The 24,246-nt window shown below is 37.9% G+C and overlaps 1 protein-coding gene across 4 annotated transcripts in view; it reads right to left on the reverse strand.

Annotated features, from left to right (window-relative positions):
* IL13RA2 (interleukin 13 receptor subunit alpha 2) overlaps positions 1 to 3,790 on the reverse strand; it is an 83,267-nt gene extending 79,477 nt beyond the window's left edge. For 2 of the 4 annotated variants that reach the window (XM_061409545.1, XM_061409541.1), the window contains exon 1: positions 2,197 to 2,511. The gene's annotated coding sequence lies outside the window, so the exon portion shown is untranslated. Of the gene's footprint in view, positions 1 to 2,196; positions 2,512 to 3,714 lie in introns of those variants that run through there. The other 2 variants (XM_061409543.1, XM_061409546.1) reach the window with 2 other exon arrangements.
* Positions 3,791 to 24,246: the final 20,456 nt, after the last annotated feature.

Consider the following 24,246-nt stretch of genomic DNA (forward strand, 5'->3'; position numbering starts at 1 on the left):
TGTGTATTAAGAGCACTAGACCGTGAGTTAGGGAGCCTGAGTTTTGGCCCTAATTCTACCATTGTTACATTGGATACAAATTTATTTTCTCAGGACCTCCATTTCTTGAACAGTAAAATAAGCTTGATGACCTACAAAGTCATATTCAGCTCTAATTATTATCCAAAAATTCTTTAAAATAAAATTTGCTTTGTTACAAATACATTTACTTTATACAATTTTACTATAAATTTTAAGAAAATTAAAATGTTTGAGATACAGTCACTTCTTGTGAATTGTTTCCACAAGGCCTATGAAAGAAGAGTACTATGAGTTAAAAGCAAATGAACTTATAGACAAAAGATATTAAATATGGTAACCTCTTGGTGATATCTGTGGAAAGGAAATTATTCAAATAAATACTGTTTAGTTTTACAAAATGCTTAAGGTAACAGAACTTGTGTGGACTGGCATAGTTTACATTATTTTCCCTCCTTCTAATGAGTGATATTAATACTAATCACCACCAATGAAATAATTATTACTGACACTGTAAAGAAACACACTGAAATATTATTCAGACCATCATTATGTTTTGAAATGAGAGGAAACTATTAAAGATCTCAATTTGCTTACAGAAGATTTTTTTTAAATCACTTAACCAATAGTTTAAATGCAAATCATGCCAGTACACTCCAATATTATTTGAAGACAACATGATTCCAAAAGAGCTACAGCACCAAATGTAGTACTACAGAAGAATCCTTGAAGTCACTAGGTCTTGCTGCTACACTCAAACCATCATAGACAGATGAGACTTTCTCCTATTTATAAAACTCTTTAGAGAGAAGATTCCACAACTTTCCTCAGGATCCATTTCCAATATTTCACAATCAAGTTTCCTCCTTAAGGGTCTAACAAAAATCTTCCATGTTTTCTTAAGTTTATTTAACCATCTAAGAATAAAGAGACCATTGACTATCCTCTGCATCTAAGTAACTGATATTTTAAGATAATTATTAAATTATCCATTAGGCCTCTCTTCTCTGAATTGATGAACACTGTTCCTTCAACATTCCCCTCAGAACACATCTCTTATATCCCATGACCTATTTTCTGTTACTCTAGGTAAATGCCTTGCTTCAGAATTTTGGTAAGGCCTGCCTGGATTTGAGTTTCTCTTTTTATGTTTTACACTCTAAAACTCTTGAATTTACATGGAGTCTAAAGTATCTGCTTCTTACCTAAGATTTTAGCTCTCAGAATAATATTAAGCAATTGCCAATATCATCCAAAATATAGCTGTATAACCACAGTGCACAAAACATAAATTTAAAAAATGTAAAAGTCCTAATTTAACCTCACAAAATAAGGCAATATAGTTTTAGCTTTGTGATATCCTGTCCAGAGGCCAAGAAATTATTCAAGTGGTATTTCTCAGGAAACAAATGTTTAGACTCTTGGGAGGAAGCCAGAAATCTGGAGTGGGTGATGTGGTTCTTGGCTCCCTAATTCTTATGTCACCAGAGAAATATTTTGGCTTAGCACTGAATACTCGTCCTCATTTCCAGACCATTTCATTTTGTGAAGTTAGAGAATTGTATAATGCATCCCATGCATTTTTATGGTCTAATTGCCATATGTTATATATTTGGAATTTGAACTTTTGGAGTGTATGAAGATATTGTCAATCTAAAAACTGTTTTCCTATATATTACACAATAACTAATCCCTCTCTAAGGTCTGATTCAGTACCTGACTTACTCTCTTGGGTTCTCAAACATCTCCTTCTCAATAAGACCTACACTATGTCCACTCTATTTAGAACTGCAACCTGTACCAATCACTCACACACACACTCATGCACACACACACACACCACACCTACTATTTCTATATTTCAAAGCATGCATTTCCTTTTAATATACAATATCATTTAGTGAATTGTCATTTATTGCTTGTTTCCCTCCTCTAGACTGTAAGCTCTATGCAGCAAGTATTTTTGTTTTGCTCCTGATGATGACCGAGTGCCTATAACTAGTACCTAACACACATTATGTGCTCAATAAGTATGTCCTAAATGAATGAATGAGTTGAATAATCCCTGAGGGATAGTGAGTATACAGATTGACACTATGACATGCTCTATTTTGATATATTATTGAAGGCATCAAACATCAGTTAACTCATTAAGTTGAAAGCTCACAGTCATCCCACCTCAGTACTAACGCGCTATTTTCTCTGTCAGGAATGCTCTTCTGTCACTGCTGCTGCTGCTGCTAAGTCGCTTTAGTTCTGTCCAACTCTGTGCGACCCCATAGACGGCAGTCCACCAGGCTCCACTGTCCCTGGGATTCTCCAGGCAAGAATACTGGATTGGGTTGCCATTTCCTTCTTCAATGCATGAAAGTGGAAAGTGAAAGTGAAGACGCTCAGTCGTGCTGACTCTTAGCGACCCCATGGACTGCAGCCTACCAGGCTCCTCCGTCCATGCGATTTTCCAGGCAAGAGTGCTGGAGCAGGGTGCCATTGCCTTCTCCGTCACACCAGCTTATTATTCATAACTAAAGTGTCACCACCTCTGAAAGTGCTTCCCTCACCACCCGATGTCAATTAGACACCAACACAGCCTGAGAAAGTGATTGCCAGTCACTATCACAATGCCAGTCACTGTTTTAGTTCCTTCATTATATTGTAACTTCTTATGAAAAAAACCAAATCAACTTTTTGGCCATACTCGCCACTACCTGAGGTTATGTTATTGGTTTATTTATATATATATACTCGTGTAAAATGTGCTAGCTTTGTGAGATCAGCAGTATATTCCCAGCATCAGGGTCATAGTAGGTAATTTGTCAATACTTGATGAATGAATGAATAAATTACTAATTTGTAAAAATGTAAATCATGAAGTTGAAAACAGAAATGACAAGGACTATTCATCCAATTGCAAAATATTATTGGATGCTACTTTCATTTATTTATTTCAAAACATATATTCAGTGGTTACAAGTTGTACTTCATCATTTATATAGATAAATATATTCATATACACAGTCACATATGTATTATCTGTAAACACTTAGGGCACACATGTAAGAAGCAAAAGGAGTAAAGGAGAACAACATAAGAAAAGTGAAAACAAAATGGAGGCAATCATGGGTTGATTTGAGAAGTGGGAGGATAATAAGAGGTTTGGGGATAGCTGAAAAGAGTATTACAATGTCCCAGAAAAAACATATGATTAAAGCATAATCAGAAAATATCTCACCTGGATTGCTCATGAAACTTAACTTTGATCAGGTACACTTGGTCAGCCTTACTCCACATAAACCTCACTTTTTTCGTACTCCTGGGAACTCTACCTATTAAAAACCTGAGATTTTAATACCAAATTCCTTTCTCCCAAGGTGCTACATCTCCCTGGTTTCATTAAACTCCTGTAGTTTGTTTCCTCACATTCAAAAAACAAACAACAACAACAAAAAAAAACACCCAAAGGCATTTGGTTACCTTAGTTAACAAAATAGAAATGATAAGTATTTAGCTCTTGGTTTTTCAGTGGTAGGTGCTCACTTAATATCTGCTAAATGGAAATAGAAGAATACAGGAATATAGACATCATTAAAAGGCAGCCTGATTTCTATTACTAAATAGAAAATTTTTTGTCATGTGATCTTGGAAAATGAACATTTATAGAAAGTTAAGTATTAGAAAGGTAAGTTTTAAACTTACCTTCTCATGTGACTATAAGCCTTCACATTCTCTGGCAATGAGTCTGAAACTAAATGGGCGAAGTTGTCCCAGTGATTTCCCTTTTGTGCTTTCCACTTATCTCTAAACGATTTCTTTTTAAGTAGAATTGACTAAAACAAGAACAAAGGGAATGCTGACACCACTTGGACTACAGGAAGCATTTGGAAATGGGAAGCAATGTCTACATTTCCTTCTTTCTCTTTTTTAGAAAAACCCCTGTAACATTTACAATATGTTCATTTAAACAATTTGTTTGAACAACTGGAGGAAAGTGTCAGCATTCTAAAGGCAAAACACACTAAAAGGCATTTATTTTAATTTTGAGGGCACAGTTCACATTTTATCCTCTGTCATTTTCCTTTTATATTTTTTTATTAAGCTTCCAAAGTAGTTTATATTTGAAAAACAAGATGAACACATCAGAGCAATACATAGCTCTAAATTTCATATTTATTTTTACATGTGAGTTTCATAAGAAGCCACTGAGATAGGAAGAACAGGAAATATTCACTCCATCTTCTAGAAGAGGAAAATAAAAAGTTCATTTTCCAAGACCACATGACAAAAAATTTTCTATTTGGGAATAGAAACCAGACTGCCTTTTAATGTTGTCTATATCCCTATATTCTTCTATTTCTATTTAGCAGATATTAATTGAGCACCTACTACTGAAAAACCAAGAGCTAAGTACTTGATACAAACATAAGATAGAGTCTCTCTCTCCTCAAGGAAATTAGTATTCAGTACAGAAAACAGAAATTTGTGAGTACCAGGACCCAGGAGAAAGGAGCAGTGACTCCACAAAAGGCTGACCCAGACTTGCCCAGGAGTGTCCAGGAATCTCCAGAAGAGGCATGGGTCGGTGGTGGCCTGCAGCAGGGTTGGGGGCAGGGACTGTAGTAGTACATGCATGGGATCTTTTGAAGGAGGTCGCCATTATCTTCATTACCTACACCATAGTTTGGCCCCAGGTAAATAGCAGGGAGGGAACACTGCTCCACCCATCAATAGAAAATTGGATTAAAGATCTACTGAGCATGATCCCGCCCATCAGAACAAGACCCAGTTTACCCCTCAGTCATTCTCTCCCATTAGGAAGCTTCCATAAGCCTCTTTTCCTTCTCCATTAGAGGGCAGACAGACTGAAAACCACAATCACAGAAAACTAACCAATCTGGTCACATGGAACACAACCTTGTCTAACTCAATGAAACTACAAGCCATGCCATGTAGGGCCACCCAAGATGGACGGGTCATGGTGAAGAGTTCTGACAAAATGTGGCCCACTGTAGAAGAGAATGGCAAACTATTTGAGTATTCTTGCCTTAAGAACCCCAAGAACAGTATGAAAAAGCAACAAGATAGGACACTGAAAGATGAACTGCCCAGGTCGGTAGGTACCCAGTATGCTATTGGAGATCAGTGGAGAAATAACTTCAGAAAGAATGAAGAGATGGAGTCAAAGCAAAAACAATACCCAGTTGAGGATGTGACTGGTGACAGAAGCAAAGTCCGATGCTGTAAAAAGCAATATTGCATAGGAACCTGGAATGTTAGGTCTATGAATCAAGGCAAATTGAAAGTGGTCAAACTGGGAATGGCAAGAGTGAACATCAACATTTAAGGAATCAGAGAACTAAAATGGACTGGAATGGGTGAATTTAACTCAGATGACCATTATATATACTACTGTGGGCAAGAATCCCTTAGAAGAAATTGAGTAGCCATCACAGTCAACAAAAGAGTCCAAAATGCAGTACTTGGATGCAATCTCAAAAACGACAGAATGATCTCTGTTTGTTTCCAAGGCAAACCATTCAATATCACAGTAATCCAAGTCTATGCCCCAACCAGTAATGCTGAAGAAGCTGAAGTTGAACAGCTCTATGAAGACCTACAAGACCTTCTAGAACTAACACCGCAAAGATGTCCTTTTCATCATAGGGGATTGGAAAACAAAAGTAGGAAGTTAAGAAACACGTGGAGTAAGAGGCAAATTTGGTCTTGGAGTACAAAATGAAGCAGGACAAAGGCTAACAGAGCTCTGCCAAGAGAATGGACTGGTGATAGCAAACACCCTCTTCCAACAACACAAGAAAAGACTCTACACATGGACATCACCAGATGGTCAACACTAAAATCAGATTGACTATATTCTTTGCAGCCGAAGATAGAGAAGCTCTATACAGTCAGCAAAAACAAGACAGGGAGCTGACTGTGGCTCAGATCATGAATAGATATGCCAACTTCAGACTTAAATTGAAGAAAGTAGGGAAAACCACTCGACCATTCATGTGTGACCTAAATCAAATTCCTTATGATTATACAGTGGAAGTGACAAATAGATTCAAGGGATTAGATCTGATAGACAGAGCTCCTGAAGATCTATGGAGGTGGGTTCATGACATTGTACAGGAGACAGGGAGCAAGACCATCCCCAAGAGAAAGAAATGCAAAAAAATTAAAATGGCTGTTTGAGGAGGCCTTAAAAATAGCTGTAAAAAGAAAAGCAAAAAGCAAAGGAGAAAAGGGAAGATATACCTATTTGAATGCAGAGATCCAAAGAATAGCAAGGAGAGATAAGAAAGCCTTCCTCAGTGATCAGTGCAAAGAAATAGAGGAAAACAATAGAGTGGGCAAGACTAGTGATCTCTTCAAGAAAATTAGAGATACCAAGGGAACATTTCATGCAAAGATGCACTCAGTAAAGGACAGAAATGTTATGGACCTAACAGAAGCAGAAGATATTAAGAAGAGGTGGCAAGAATACACAGGAGAACTATACAAAAATCATCTTCACAACCCAGATAATCATGATGGTGTGATCACTCACCTAGAGCCAGATATACTGCAGTGCAAAGTCAAATGGGCCTTAGAAAGCATCACTACGAACAAAGCTAGTGGAGGTGATGGAATTCCAGTTGAGCTCTGATGCTGTGAAAGTGCTGCACTGGATATGTCAACAAATTGGGAAAACTCAGCAGTGGCCACAGGACTGGAAAAGGTAAGTTTTCATTCCAATCCCAAAGAAAGGCAATGTCAAAGAATGCTCAAACTACTGCATAATTGCACCCATCTCAAACACTAGTAAAGTAATGCTAAAAATTCTCCAGGCCAGGCTTCAACAGTACGTGAACCATGAACTTCCCGATGTTCAAGCTGATTTTAGAGAAGGTAGAGGAACCAGAGATCTAACTACCAGTATCCACTGAATCATCAAGAAAGCAAGAGAGTTCCAGAAAAACATCTATTTCTGCTTTATTGACTATGCCACAGCCTTTGACTGTGTGGATAACAATAAACTGTGGAAAATTCTGAAAGAGATGGGAATACTAGACCACCTTACCTGCCTCTTGAGAAATCTGTATGCAGGTCAGGAAGCAACAGTTAGAACTGGATATGGAACAACAGACTGGTTCCAAACAGGAAAAGGAGTACATCAAGGCTGTATATTGTCACCCTGCTTATTTAACTTATATGCAGAGTACATCATGAGAAATGTTGCATTGGATGAAGCACAAGCTGGAATCAAGACTGTTGGGAGAAATATCAAAAACCTCAGATATGCAGATGACACCACCCTTATGGCAGAAAGCAAAGAAGAACTAAAGAGCTTCTTGATGAAAGTGAAAAGGAGAATGAAAAAATTGGCTTAAAGTTCAACATTCAGAAAACTAAGATCATGGCATCTGGTCCCATCACTTGATGGCAATTAGTTGGGGAAACAGTGGAAATAGTGACAGACTGTATTTTGGGGGCCTCCAATATCACTGCTGATGGTGACTGTAACCATGAAATTAAAAGATGCTTACTCCTTGGAATAAAAGTTGTGACCAACCAGATGGCATATTAAAAAACAGAGACATTACTTTGTCAACAAGGTCCATCTAGTCAAGGCTATGGTTTTACCATTTGTCATGTATGGATGTGAGAGTTGGACTTTAAAGAGAGCTGAGCACCGAAGAATTGATGTTTTTGAACTGTGGTGTTGGAATGGACTGTTGAGAATCCCTTGGACTGCAAGGAGATCCAACCAATCCATCTGAAAGGAAACAGGTCCTGAATATACATTGGAAGGACTGGTGTTGAAGTTGAAACTCCAATACTTTGGCCACCTGATGAGAAGAGCTGACTCATTTTAAAAGACCCTGATGCTGGGAAAGATTGAAGGAGGGAGGTGAAGGGGATGACAGAGGATGAGATGGTTGGATGGCATCACCGACTCAATGGACATGAGTTTGAGTAGACCCTGGGAGTTGGTGGACAGGGAGGCCTAGCATGCAGCAGTGCATGGAGTCACAAAGAATTGGACATGACTGAGCAAATGAACTGAACTGAATGGAAAACAGACATGTAAATAAAAATTGCTAATATGGTAAGAAGTTGTATTAAGATGGTGATCTCCAAGCTCATAGATAATAAAATCCACTATGTTTTCTTATTTGAATACAGTCTCTCAGTACATATGTTCAATTATAAGTTATACACATAGTGTCATAATTAGCTAATCTCTTAAGGCAAAAAATATTTTGAAGGTGAAGTTCACTATTACTATACAGGATATATTAATACATTCATATATCAGAGTCTTGTTAACTTTGAATGCTGTAGGCCATCATTTCAGCAGGACTTATTAGATCATCATGTTTCTTGGATTTCTTTTGTATTTAAACTAATAATACAGTTAACAAAGAATACTGTCAATTTCTTCATCATGTTTACATTATTAGCAATATCATCAATATTCTTTGTCAAGGTTAGTTTGCTTAAAATTTAAATAACATGATTAAGAAATCTAACTGGGAACATGTAATGTACAGCATCTTGTACTACTGTGAAATTAAACTATTAAATAACTGTTTTGATGCATTCCTCTATACTTTTACTCTGGGATACCTCAGAGATATTACATGACATCACATGTGACCCTCTGTTATCAAACAGACCAAGTGATGACATCATATATAAATAATTATACATAGTATTTTATTATATATAATAAAACAGATTATTTTTGATTAAAATAAATATAGACATTCTTATATGTATACTCAACACCAATGTCCATCTAAAACAACCCCTAGAGTATATTTCTCTAACTTGAGATAACACTGTACTGGTCCATGCAACGGTCAGAAAAGGAATTTCAAAATTTTCAAATATTATCCAAAAACACTAAAAAGTGTTTTTTGTTGCTTTCTGATCCCTAACTAGAAAATTGTCTAGTCATGGTATCTCAAATTCAATATCTATGCTTTCTAGCTGAGCTTTTACTATATTTACTCTATAATGTTAAGGCTCATTTAGGAAGAATGAGTGTAAGAGATTGTCAAAAACTGGGTCCCATACTAATTAAATGGTTCTATTAACAGTCTAGGGCTTCCCTAGTGACTCAGTGGTAAAGAATCCACCTGCCAATATTGCAGGAGTGAAAGTTAAAGTCGCTGCATCATATCTGACTCTTTGCGACTCCATGGACTATACTGGAATTCTCCAGGCCAGAATACTGGAATGGATATTGCAGGAGACCTAGGTTCAGTCCCTGGGTCAGGAAGATCCCCTAGAGAAGGAAACGGTAACCTACTCCAGTATTCTTGCCTGGAGAATCCCATGGACAGAGGAGCCTGGAAGGCTACAGTCCATGGAGTGGCAAAGAGTCTGACACCACTGAGTGACTAAACAACAACATTAACAGGCTAAGATTACATATCTCATGTGTTATTACTTTATCTATGGACTTACTAAGTTACAAGTGACTATGCTTTGAATCATTAATATTCTCAAGATCATAAATATAAACAATGAACATGGTGTATTAAGCCAAATATACTTAAGGAAGTATGATGTAATGGAAAGAATTGTGAAGTCAGATAGGCTTGAATTTAAATCCCAGCTTAGCCATTTAGGAGTTATGTAGCCTCGGCAAAGTAGCTTAATTTTCTGAACCTGTTTCTTCAAGTGTTAAGTGGAAGTAGTATTATCCCCCTGCATCAGGACTTTTCATGTGCAAAACATGTCATTCAGTAAGTACTCAATAACTTAATACCAATTATCACTTAAAATAAATAAAATTATGTGCAAATGGAGCAAAATTTTCAGCCTTGGGCTCCTGGTAATTATACTTTCTGGAAGAGCTTTCATGAATTTGCTAATGTACTGGCTCATTGGAAAAAATATGACAAACCTAGATGGCATATTAAAAAGCAGAGACATTACTTTGCCAACAAAGGTCCATCTAGTCAAAGCTATGGTTTTTCCAGTAGTCATGTACGGATATTAGAGTTAGAGCATAAAGAAGGCTGAGTGCCAAAGAATTGATGCTTTTGAACTGTGGTTCAAGAAGACTCTGGAGAGTCCCCTGGACTGCAAGGACATCAAACCAGTCAATCCATAAGGAAATCCAACTCAATGGACATGAGTTTGAGTAAGCTCTGGGAGATGGTGATAGACAGGGAAGCCTGGGTTCGATCCCTGGGTTGGGAAGATTCCTTGAAGAAGGGAAAGGCAACCCACTCCAGTATTCTGGACTGGATAATTCCATGGACAGTACAGCCCAAGGGGTCACAAAGGGTCGGACACGACTGAGTGACTTTCACTTCACTTCAGGGAAAGCTGGTGTGCTGCAGTCCATGGGGTAGCAAAGAGTTGGATACAACTGAGTGACTGAACAACAACTGGCTCATTCATTCAACTAATACTTATTGAGTACTAACTCCATGCTCAGCATTGTGCCACATTTTATAGGGAATACAGTCCTCTCCTACTACAACATAGTGTGTGCTTAGTCACTCAGTCATGTCTGACTCTTTGCGACCCCATGAACTGCAGCCTGCTAGGCTCCTCTGTCCATGGGGATTCTCCAGGCAAGAATACTGGAGTGGGTTGCTATGCCCTCTTCCAGGGTATCTTCCCAACCCAGGGATTGAACCCAGGTCTCCTTCATTACAGGCAGATTCTTTACCAACTGAGCCATCAGGGAAGCCCTACAACTTCCTGGGAAGAACTACACCAGGGAAGAACTGCCATAAAAGTGTAGGTGAAGCTGCTATTAACAAATAAACACAAACATATAATTGCTCAAATGTAACAAAAGCTTAATTCTTGTTCACTTAACAATCCAGAGTGGGTATTCAGGTCACCAAGAAATCTTTCTATTAATACTTTCAACATATTGTTTCCAAGGTTCCTTTGGTTGTCATAATTCCTTCCCAATGAAAGGAATAAAATAAAATTTGGAAATTTTGGAAAAGCAAATAAAATTTGGAAGTGCACACATGAAGGTTCTATGGGCAAGTCCGGAACTGGTGTTTGTAACCTCTGCTCCCATTCCACTGGAAAGAACTTCATCAGATGGCCTAACCTAACTGCAAGGGAAGCTGGGAAATATAATCTAGTTAGGTGCCCAAGAAGGAGAGTAGAACAGACTTTGGTAGATAGTCACCAGTTTGCAGTTGATTTCTGAACAAACATAAAAAAGACAACAATGTCTGTACAGTATGTACAGGGGATCAGAGTTTATAGAAAGGCTGGGGGAACATACACTACTGCTATTGGAGAAAAAATTCTCAACCAAATCACTGTGTTTACATATCTTCCAATTTATTCTGTAAGGTTTGGTTCCAGACCACCACAGTAAAGCAAGTATTGCTATAAAGCTAGTCATACAAACTTTAAAAAATTTCCCAGTGCATATAAAAGTTATGTTTACATAGTAGTTTATCAAGTGTGTGATAGCATTATGTCTGAAAAATATATGTTGAATATGTATCTATCTTAATTTTAAATATTTTATTTGCTAAAATGTTAGCAATCAATTGAGCCTTCAGAAAGTCACAATCTTTTTGCTGGTAAAGTGTCTTGCCTTGATGTTGATGGCTGCTGACTGATCAGGGTGGTGTTTGCTGAAGACTGCTGTGGCAATTTCTTAAAATAAGACAACAATGAAGTTTGCCACGTCAAGTGAGTCTTCCTTTCATGAACAATTTCTCTGCAACATGCGATGCTGTCTGATAGCATTTTACCCACAGTAGAACTTTCAAAATTGGAGTCAGTCCTCTCAAACCCTGACACTGCTCTATCAACTAAATTTATGTAATATTCTAAATTCTTTCCTGTCACTTCAACAATCTTCACAGCATCTTCACCAGGAGTAGAGTACATCTCAAGAAACAACTTTATTTGCTTATCCATAAGACACAACTCCTCATTTATTAAAGTTTTATCATGAGATTAGAGCAACCCACTCACATCTTCAGGTTCTATGTCTAATCCTAGGTCTCTTGCTATTTTCACCACATATGTAGTGACTTCCTCTACTGAAGTCTTGAACCCTTCAAAGTCATCCATCAGGGTTGGAACCAACTTTACCCAAACTCCTGTTTATGCTGATATTTCGCCCTTCCCATGACAGGAATGTTCTTAATGGTACCTAAAATGGTGAATTCTTTCCAGAAGGTTTTAAGTTGACTTTGCCCAGACCCAACAGAGGAATCACTATGGTTAACTATAGATTTACAAAAATTTTAAATCAAGACTTGAAAGTCTAAATATCTCCGTGCTCCACGGGTTGCAGACTTGATATATTAGCAGGCATGAAAACACATTAATCTTATTGTATGTCTCCATCAGAGCTTCTGGGTGACCCAGTGCATTTTCAATGAGCTGGAATATTTTGAAAAGAATCTTTTTTTCCTGAGCAGTAGGTTTCAACAGTGGGCTTAAAATATTCAGTAAACCATGTTAAAAACATGATGTACTGTCATCCAGGTTTTGCTGTTCCATTTACAGAGCACAGGCAAAGTAGATATAACATACATGGGATTTTTAGAATGGTAAATGAACATTGGCTTCAATTTAAAGTCACCAGCTGCATTAGCCCTTAACAGGACAGTCACCTTGTCCTTTGAAGGCAAGAACTGACTTCTCTCTAGCTATCAAAGTCCAAGATGGTATTGTCTTCCAATGGAAGGCCGTTTCATCTACACTGAAAATCTATTGTTTAGTTGAGCCAACTTCATTAAGCATCTTAGGTAGATGGTCTGGATAACTTGCTGCAGCACTTGTTATAGAGATAACTTCTTTCCTTCAGCCTCATGAACCAATCTCTGCTAACTTCAAACTTTTCTTTTGCAGCTTTCTCAACTCTCTCAGCCATCATAGATTGAAGAGATTTAGAGCCTTGCTCTGGATTAGGCTTTGGATTAAAGGAATATTGTGGCTGGTTTGATCATCTATCCAGTCACTAAAACATCTGCATAGCAACACAGTTGTTTTGCTTTCTTATCACTCATGTGCTCACTGGAGTAGCACTTTCAATCTCCTTCACAAACTTTTCATTTGCATGTACAACTTAACTGGCACAAGAGGCCTAGCTTTTAGCCTTGTCTCAGCTTTCAACACACATCTTCCTCACTACGTTTAATCATTTCTAGCTTTTGATTTAAAGTGTGAGAAATGTGGTCCAGTGATTAGGACTCTGCACTTCCACTGCCCAGGGCCTAGATTCTATTCCTGGTAGGGGAAATAACTAACCAAATATATACATAAAGTGAGAGAAATGTGATTCTTTCTTTCACTTAAACACTCAGAGGCCACTGTAAGATTATTAGTTATCCTATTTTCAATATTGTTATAGGGAGGAATAGTGAGGCCTGAGGAGAGGGGGAGTAATATGGGCATGGCCGGCCGATGGAAGAGTCAGCACACACAATGATTATCAATTAAGTTCACTATCTTATATGAGTGGAGTTCATGGCACTCAAAAACAACTACAATAGTAACATTAAAGATCACTGATCACAAAGCACCATAACAGATGTAATAATCATGAAAAAGTTTAAAATATTGTGAGAATTACAAAAATGTGACAGAAACACAAAGTGAGCAAATGCTGTTTGAAAAATGGCACCAATTGACTTGCTTGAAGCAGAGTTGCCACAAACAAAAAAAGTTTGTAAAGAAAACACCCTGAGGGATGAATGGGGAGGGAGGAGGGATGGGTTCAGGATGGGGAACACATGTACACCCATGGCTGATTCATGTGAATGTATGGCAAAAAGCACCAAAATATTATAAAGTAATTAGCCTTCAATTAAAACAAATTAATTATAGCTACTACTGTGGGCAGGAATCCCTTAGAAGAAATGGAGTAGACATCATATTCAACAAGAGTCTGAAATGCAGTACTTGGATGCAATCTCAAAAATGACAGATTGATCTGTTCGTTTCCAAGGCAAACCATTCAATATCACGGTAATCCAAGTCTATGCCCTGACCAGTAATGCTGACGAAGCTGCAGTTGAATGGTTCTATGAAGACTTACAAGACCTTCTAGAACTACCACCCCCAAAAGATGTCCTTTTCATTATAGGGGACTAGAATGCAAAAGTAGGAAGTCAAGAAACACCTGGATTAACAGGCAAATTTGGCCTTGGAGTACAGAATGAAGCAGGGCAAAGGCTAATAGAATTCTGCCAAGAGAACGCACTGGTCATAGCAAATACCATCTTCCAACAACACAAGAGAAGACTCTACACATGGACATCACCAGATGATCAACACAGAAATCAGACTGATTATATTCTTTGCAGCCAAATATGGAGAAGCTATATACAGTCAGCAAAAACAAGACTTGGAGCTGACTGTGGCTCAGATCATGAACTTCTTATTGCCAAATCCAGACTTAAATTGAAGAAAGTAGGGAAAATCACTCGACCATTCAGATATGACCTAAATCAAATCCCTTATTATTATACAGTGGAAGTGACAAATAGATTTAAAGGATTATATCTGATAGACAGAATGCCTGAAGAACTATGGATGGAGATTGGTGACACTGCACAGGAGTTAGGGAAGAAGATCATCCCCAAGAAAAAGAAATGCAAAAAAGCAAAATGGCTATCTGAGGAGGCCTTACAAAAAACTGTGAAAAGAAAGGAAGCAAAAAGCAAAAAAGAAAAGGAAAGATATACCCATTTGAATGCAGAGATCCAAAGAATAGCAAGGAGAGATAAGAAAGCCTTCCTCAGTGATCAATGCAAAGAAATAGAGGAAAACAATAGAATGGGAAAGACCAGAGATCTCTTCAAGAAAACTAGAGATACCAAGGGAATATTTCATGCAAAGATGGGCACAATAAAGGACAGAAATTGTAGGGACCTAACAGAAGAAGAAGAGGTGGCAAGAATACACAGAAGAACTATACAAAAAAGATCTTCATGACTCAGATAGTCACGATGGTGTGATCACTCACCTAGAGCCAGACATCCTGGAATGTGAAGTCAAATGGGTCTTAGAAAGCATCACTACGAACAAAGCTAGTGGAGGTGATGGAATTCCAGCTGAACTATTTCAAATCCTGAAAGATGATGCTGTGAAATTGCTGCACTCAATATGCCAGCAAATTTGGAAAACTCAGCAGTGGCCACAGGACTGGAAAAGGTCCGTTTTCATTCCAATCCCAAAGAAAGGTAATGACAAAGAATGCTCAAACTACTGCACAATTGCACTCATCTCACATGCTAATAAAATAATGCTCCAAATTCTCCAAGCCAGGCTTCAGCAAAACGTGAACTATGAACTTCCAGATGTTCAAGCTGGTTTTAGAAAAGGCAGAGGAACCAGAGATCAAATTGCCAACATCCGATGGATCATCAAAAAAGCAAGAGAGTACCAGCAAAACATCTATTTCTGCTTTATTGACTATGCCAAAGCCTTTGCCTGCGTGGATCACAATAAACTGTGGAAAATTTTTCAAGAGATGGGAATTCCAGACCACCTGACCTGCCTCTTGAGAAACCTGTATTCAGTTCAGAAAGCAACAGTTAGAACTGTACATGGAACAACAGACTGATTCCAAATAGGAAAAGGAGTACGTCAAGACTGCATATTTTTACCCTGTTTATTTAACTTATATGCAGAGTACATCATGAGAAACACTGGGCTGGAGGAAGCACAGGTTGGAATCAAGACTGCTGGGAGAAATATCAATAACCTCAGATATGCAGATGACACCACCCTTATGGCAGAAAGTAAAGAACTAAGGAGCCTCTTGATGAAAGTGAAAGAGAAGAGTGAAAAAGTTGGCTTAAATTTCAACGTTCAGAAAACGAAGATTATGGCATCCAACCCCATCGCTTTATGGCAAATAGATGGGGAAACAGTGGAGACAATGGTTGACTTATTTTTCTGGGCTCCAAAATCACTGCAGATGGTGATTGCAGCCATGAAATTAAAAGACGCTTACTCCTTGGAAGGAAAGTTATGACCAACCTAGACAGCATATTGAAAAGCAGAGACATTACTTTGTCAACAAAGGTCCGTCTAGTCAAGGCTATGGTTTTTCTTGTGGTCATGTATGGATGTGAGAGTTGTACTATAGTTGGAGAAAACTCTTGAGAGTCCCTTGGACTGCATGGAGATCCAACCAGTCCATCTGAAAGGAAATCAGTCCTGAATATTTATTGGAAGGACTGATGCTAAAGCTGAAACTCCAATACTTTGGCCACCTGATGCGAAGAGCTGACTTATTTGCAAAGACCCTGATGTTGGGAAAGTTTGATGGCAGGAGGAGAAGTAGACAACAGAAGATGAGATGGTTGGATGGCATCACCAACTCAATGGACATGGGTTTCGGTGAACTCAGGGAATTGGTGATGGTCAGGGAGGCCTGGCATTCTGCAGTTCATGGGGTCGCAAAGAGTTGGACACAACTAAAGGACTGAACTGAACTAACTGAATTAATTAAAAAAAAAACACAGTATCTGCAAAGCACAATAAAACTGTTATGTCTATAGTCCCATCTCTACCTTTGTTCATTCAAACTGTTTTCCACAGGAATTTTAGAACATCATACTAAAAGAGATGATTTCCTCATGGCCTGGCAAGGTTTAGAATTTTTTTTTTCTTTTTTTCCCCTAGTCTATCTTTATGACCAGAGTGGCCTTCAAAAGAATAAAGCCTTTATGTATTCTCTCTTCCATCCCATATTTCCCAAGGCCATCTTAGCTATGTCTTATCTTCCCTACAGCACCAAGGAATAGTTTTGATCCCTGAAAATACATACTATTCCCATGGAAAAGGAGAGAAAAGCTAATTCAAAGGGAATACACAGAGAGAGAGAGAGGTAGAGAGAGACACTTACTAAGTAGTTTCAGAGTAACTAATAAAACATATCAGTTTTAAGCCTATATCACAGATCTGACAGACATAGTTCACTGGAAAACAATTCAAAAATAATAATAATGACAGATAAAAGATTTCCTGAAATAGATAAAATCCTCTTTCCCTGAATGCAGTAGTCAAGCAGATGTCCCCCTTGAGAAAGGTTCTTATATTGTTATTTATATTGATTGGGAGAGTCTTCATTCCTTACAGACTGGAATTATAGTTCTCAGTAAAGTCTGCAAACCTGTCCCTGCATGTTTGTGTATACACATTTAGGTGTAGTTCACTCTCCTCATACACATATTCATCACACTTCACTTTGACTCTCCTGGTGAGAGTAGCAATATCTTCTGGGAACTGAACATGTACAAAGCCTGGTCAGACTGGGGTAGCTGGAAGACTGAAGTTTGAGGGGGAAGCAGATATGAGAGTGAGAAGTATGAAAATTAGGACCACGAAGTACACCCATATACAAATGGTGGAGCAAATTCCATTAAGACATAGGAACTCATTACTGAACTTAGAGAGAATCCCACTCTGTAACAGACTTTTCAGTTCAGTTCAGTTCAGTGGCTCAGTAGTGTCCAACTCTTTGCAACCCTATGGACTGCAGCAAACCAGGCTTCCCTTGTCCAGCACCAACTCCCACAGCTTGCTCAAACTCGTGTCCATCAAGTCAGTGAAACTATCCAAACATCTCATCCTCTGTCATCCCCTTCTCCTCCTGCCTTCAGTCTTTTCCAGCATCAGGGTCTTTCCTAATGACTCAGTTCTTCACATCAGGTGGCCAAAGTACTGGAGCTTCAGGTTCAGCATCTGTCTTCCAATGAATATTCAGGACTGACTTCCTTTTAGCAAAATGCAAATACTTGTACAAAGGGTACTTTTAGATGCATCCATTATTATCTTAGAGGATACAGCTGTCAAGCTAGCAAAGGGCAAGGCCCTATAGGAAGTAAAATCAAGCAAGACAGGAAGGGGATGAAAGAGCAAAAGTAAGATAATGGAGGTGGGGAGAGAGGCCGAACAAGGAGAACAGAAGCTACGAAAGAAACATGTTTGTCTGCTTCATAAATTTGATTAGTTCCATCTCCAAATTTTCAAGTTTCCCTTTTTTCTGCAGATTTCTCATTCTATACTTCATTTCCTAATCACTGTTCTTTAATTTCTAATCCAGACAGGATCGATCTAGTAGATTGGAAGAATCAGTGGGTAATTTCTGGGCACAAATAGAGGAAGTATACAAAATGAAAGCCAAATAATAAACAGAAAAATATGAAGTACAGGCAAACATGTATTATGGCTCTTTTTTCCAATTAGAATGCTTTAATCTCAGTTTGTTTTCATACCTCAAGTGACATTCAAAGTTATATTAGACAATTGTTAGACTAGAAAAAACTAGGACATAGTCCAGAGAAAGAACATTAAATTAAAATATATCTGGGAAGACTGAGTTATAAACCCTGCCCATTACACAACATATCCTAAATTAAACAAAAAGGTAATTGGCAGTGAAACTTCCAAAGAAGGAACTTGCTTTAATGGGGGGTGGGGGGACACCCATGCCTTGAAACTCCTGAGCATTCTAGAAATCTTGAGGTTTTATTTGAAGTTTCATAAATCTACCATTCCCATTTTAAAATATTTTCAAAATTATCATCCTTTTACAGCTTAAATATTTCTTATCCTACTTTCCTAGAAATATATGATAGACATTTTTATATATGTCATGACCTGAAAAATTCTAATAAAAATAGAGATCTTGTTACTAATGTCTTTTCTACCCTTGTTAAAATACTACATACATTATATTATTCTTGGAAGGCACAGATCATGTCCATAATGTAGGAAATGTTCTTCAGAACACAAGTCTTTTTGGATGTTGTTTATTAGTGTGTAGCCAGCTGTGCATGCAGTTCCATGTCATAATGTTGGCTTATTTTCTTTGTACATTAGTTTTTTCTTCTCTAGGGAATTTATTTTTAGTGTCTATTGAAATCAGAGAGTTCAGTGGAATTGGATATAATAAATAAAAACAGCTTTGTCAGAAAAACAAAGAAATTCAAGAAAAAGGAAACACTTGATTTGTCTTGATTGGGGCTAATATAGCAAATCCTTAGCTTCTGAAGAACGAGAAACATTTTATCTGCTACTTAAGGTTCGATCTGTGGGTTGATTTTCTCATTTGACTGGGAAATTAAATGGTTCTAGTCACTTCATAAAGCACATCAATGAGTAGGTACACAAATCTTTTAAGAACAGGTCTTCCCTAGAATTTTAATTCAAGTTTGTTCAGATATGCCAATGTATACCCCCAGGGAACAACTGATCGATTCCTTCCTGGTTATCTTTTAAGTCAAAGGACATATCTTGCAGGCCTACTTGGAACTTGTGTTGTTCACATCACTCGAATTTACTCCCTGTAATCCAAATACGAATATGGAATAAAATGGAGGAAAAAAGTTTAGAAAGAGGAAAAACTCAACAGAAATTACATTACAAAACTATAAGTAACTCAAATTCAATATATGTGGAACTTAACTGTCCTGTTCCAGATCTGCTTCTCCTTATATTCCTTATGTTGGTAAGGGCATCACCATTAATATGATTCAAGTCAGAAAGCCTAGAATATACTTGACTTTCCCTCCAATGCCTATATGTAACCACTCATCAACTTCTGTTGATTTCACCCTAAAATCTCCCTCATATTAGTCCTTTCCTCTCCTACCCACTTCCACTGACCTAATCTGTGTCCTCAACATTTCTCACGAAAACCTGTCTCAGACTTCTTGTCAATCTTGTTTCCAAAAGCCCAATATGAATATTCCTTTGCTTAGAAACATTCCTTAGCATCATTTCTTACAGAATCATGGCTAAATTCCTTAGCATGGAGTTCAGGGTTTTTCACTACCTATCCTAGTCTACCTTTCCAACCTTATCTCCCAGTCACTCATTTACATGCATCATATATGCTAGCACTCAGGACTTTTTTCTCACAGCTAAACCATATAATTTCAGGCCTCTACCTTTTTTTCCCTCATGCTTTTCCCCCCATAACTTTCAACCACGAATAAACCCCAACTCATATTGAAAGACTTAATTTTCAAATATCACCTTTGCTCCACAGCTTTCCCTTATTTCCTCCACAGCCTCCATCTCCACTCTAGGCACACATAAATGATTGCTCCCTTGTGTATGTTTCTATAAGCAATTCTCTTACAGTTCTTTTCAATTTATTATCATCTTTGGAGTATTTGTATATACCAGTGATGACTTATTGCCTGTTTTTCACATCCCTGCTGGGTATACACCACCATAGTCTATACCAAATGACCCTGTTCACCCTCAAGCTGTGGCTGATTAGACCAAAAGGGAAATAGTGCTTTACAATAGACAGATCTGGTGGTCACATTAACCTAGTGGTAAAGCTAGACCTCAACAATAATGGAATGGCTTGACATGATATGCATCCTAATGTGATGCTGTGAGAATTATACACTGCTCATGTTATCTTCTCACTAGATATGTTTCACCAGTGGCTCAGATGGTAAAGGGACATCCACTGGAGAAGGGAATGGCTACCAACTCCAGTATTATTGCTGGAGAATTCCCTGGACAGAGGAGCCTGGCAGGCTATAGTCCATAGCTTTATAAAAAGTCGGACACGACTGAGCAACTAATATACATCATCTTCTCGCTAGAGATGTTTCACCTGAAAGTAATTATAAGGAAATCAAACACATCCAGAATTCTGGAGAACATCTACTGGACTCTTCCATCCAGAATATCTGGACTCTTCAAAAGAATTAGTGAAATGAAAAAAGAGGTAATGGGAGCCTCATATCCACTCTGAATCTTTAGAGCTATGAGCCAGACCCCTTAGAAATTCAAGCCAGAAAATAACTCCCTCCCTCCCTTGAATCCAAGACTCAAATCCTCTTAGAAGTGCAAAGAACCTACAGCTGTTTGTCAACATCCACTAAAGGAAAAGTCAGGATTTCTTATAACTGTCAAGCAACTTAATTCACACATGTATCATTTCTGTATGAACCTAAGTTCATTCAGCTCTCTATTCACCTTTTACCTATTCTTTTCACCTGACTGAATCTACCACTGATCTCTATCTCTTACTTCTTCAAAACCTTCAGAATATTTTAACTGTGCTACAACTGAAGCTTCTTCACTGACTGCAATTTCCTTCTCTAACTTTGATTTGAACAGGTTTATCTCTGGATAATATTTCTCCTGCTATACTATCAGGTAGAGACTATTATTTCTCCCATATTCAATTTACCTCTGGGTAAGTGATGGGACCTTAATCTCTGTCTTCCATAACTTCTACCCCATTTCAGTTGTGCACTTCCACGACAACCCTCAGGACCTTGCAGTCAGTCACCCAGAACTAATTACTTATGAAATAAATTTGTCACTATACCATTTGAGAATATTTTCAGGATTCTCACCCTACAAATATCAAGACATCAGTTCTTCAACCATCTCACAGACCCATCTACTTAATCCATATAAACCTTTTGTATTTGCTTTTCTCTCCTATAAAATTTAGATTTCATGTTCTAACACTTCAACCTTCTGTTGTCAGTTATCTTCAACTCTCACATTTTGTGGCACCAAACTCCCACTGCCTTCTGGCTTCTATTCTTTCTGATGAGAAATCAGCTATGAATCTTATTAAGGTTCCTTTGCACATAATCAGTCATTTTTTACTTGCTGTTTTCAAGTTTCTCTCATTTTCTTTTAACACTTTGATCATGATTTGTCTTGGAGTGTATCTCTTTGAGTTTATCCTACTTGGAATTTGTTGAACTTCTTGGATGTGTAGATTAATGTTTTCATCAAATTTGAGAAGTTTTATATGTAAGTATGTTTGATGGTGTCCCACAGGTTTCTCAGAGAAAGGAATGGCACCCCACTCTAGTACTCTTGCCTGGAAAATCCCATGGGCAGAGGAGCCTGGTGAGCTGCAGTCCATGGGGTCGCTAAGAGTCAGACGTGACTGAGCGACTTCCCTTTCACTTTTCACTTTCATGCATTGGAGAAGGAAATGGCAACCCACTCCAGTGTTCTTGCCTGGAGAATCCCAGGGACAGGGGAGCCTGGTGGGCTTCCGTCTATGGGGTCACACAGAGTTGGACACGACTGAAGCAATGCAGCAGCAGCAGCAGCACAGGTTTCTATTCATTTTTTTCATCTATTTTTTTTTTTTTTCTGTTCCTCACACTGGATAATCTCAACGGTCCTATCTTAAACATGTCTGATTATTTCTTCTGCTAGCTCAAATCTGCTTTTGAGACTGACTCTAATGAACTGCACTTTTCAACTGTGAAATTTCTATTTGGTTCTGCCTTATAAATTCTCTTTACTGATATTCTCTATTTGGTGGACATCATTTTCATACCTCTGTTAACTCTTGATACACGGTTTCCTTTAATTTTTTGAGCATATTTATAATTGCTTATTTGTATTCATTGTATAGTACTGGTATATCAAAATTCAGGGCTTCCTCAGGGATAGTTTCTACTGACTACATTTTTTAAGTGTATGTACCATACTTTCCCATTTCTTTGTGTGTCTTGTAATTTTTTGTTGTTGAAAATTGGATGTTTTAAATAAAATAATGTGGCAACTCTGGAAATCAGATTTTCCTTCCCCAGGGTGTGTTATTGATATTTGTTTAGTGTCTTCCCTTAACTAATTCTTCAGAGATTATATTCTTAGCCTTTTGTGGCCACTGAAGCCTCTGTTCAGATATCTGAGTGGTTAGCTCATGACTGAACAGCAGTTACCTCAACCACCTCAAACTAGTAAGCCTCCTACCTTTTACTGAGGTAGGAGGTTTGTTGACAAATGCCTTCAATATTGGCAGTTTACAATCCCATCTTAGCCTTTATTTCCTGCTTTTGCATAACTTCAAGGTCAGCCAGATAAGAGATTAGGTCTTCTCAGTTCTTTCTTGGGTATTTGCTCAGACGTGCACATGTTCATGGCCATCTAGATCCCCAGGGATACATCAGAACTTTTCAAAGATTCCTATGGACATTTCATTCCCCAGATTTTTAAGTTTTTGGCTTGCTGCCTGTTTGTCCCATCCACTGATGCCCCCTGAAGAGACTGTGATGTTAAACAACTGCCTCTAATTATGTTTTTAATGAAAAGTGTTCTAAGGATAGACTTTACTCATCAAGCAAGCCCAGAGTCAGGTCAAACAAAAGCCAGTTCTGGTAATGAGGATTTCATAGAGAAATACTGAAAGGTCAAATGTTCTGGGAATGAGGCTCTTCGGGGAGCTCCAAATCCATTCTGTCCCTTTTTAAGTATGGGAGGCTGTAGTTATTCACAGCTCACATGGTCCTAAGACTGTTGATTTTCAAGGCTATCCCAGAGCTCACCAAAGGAGAATGGAAACAGGGCAAGTCAAAATTTCATAATGCTTACTATTTTACTGAGATTCATTCATTTCTCTTAAATAAATGCTTCTTGGATTGTCACAAGGCTTTGGTAAATTTTCAGAGTTGTGAAAGAGTTAATTTCGACAAATTTTGCTGTTCTCATTTCTTCTATGAAGGAACTGATTTCCAGAGGTCCATACACTACCAATGTGGAAGTGCTTCTCTCATCATCCTTCTATTTTGATTGACTCTTTTTCTCAAACCATTCCTCCTCTTATTTTAGAATATTTTTTTCTTTAATCTTTTAGTTGTTACTGTATTTTCTTATACATGCTTAAAGTACAAAGTTAAAAAAAAATCTTACCTTCTCCTGAAAAGATAAGCATCATAGAACATTAACTCAACACTTTCCTCTCAAGGTATGTTAAATATGGTCTGGTATTTTATCATATATAGTCTTTTTAGCCATCATTGTTATAATTTAATAGTCAATGTTTATTCTGATTTACCCATATGTTTAGCTTTACTCTTTTCATTTGTTCTTGAATCTCAGATGATCTCACATCATTTTCCCTCTGCCTAAAGTGCTTCCTTTAAATTTTTCATTAATGTGATTCTATGAGTGGTAAACAATCTTAGTTGTTGTTGTCGCTGAATCACTCAGTCGTTTCTGACTCTTTGGGACCCCATGGACTGCAGCATGCACTTTCCTGTCCTTCACCACCTCCCGGAGTTTGCTCAAACCCATGTCCATTGAGTTGGTGATAACATCCAACCATCTCATCCTCTGTAGTCCCCTTCTCTTCCTGCTTTCAATCTTTCCCAGCATCAGGGTCTTTTTCAATGAATCAGCTCTTCACATCAGGTGGTCAAAGTATTGGAGCTTCAGCTTCTGCATCAGTCCTTCCAGTGAATATTCAGGGTTGATTTCCTTTATAAA

The sequence above is a fragment of the Bos javanicus genome, chromosome X (genome assembly GCF_032452875.1).
Source record: "Bos javanicus breed banteng chromosome X, ARS-OSU_banteng_1.0, whole genome shotgun sequence".
In the NCBI taxonomy this organism is placed as follows: domain Eukaryota; kingdom Metazoa; phylum Chordata; class Mammalia; order Artiodactyla; family Bovidae; genus Bos; species Bos javanicus.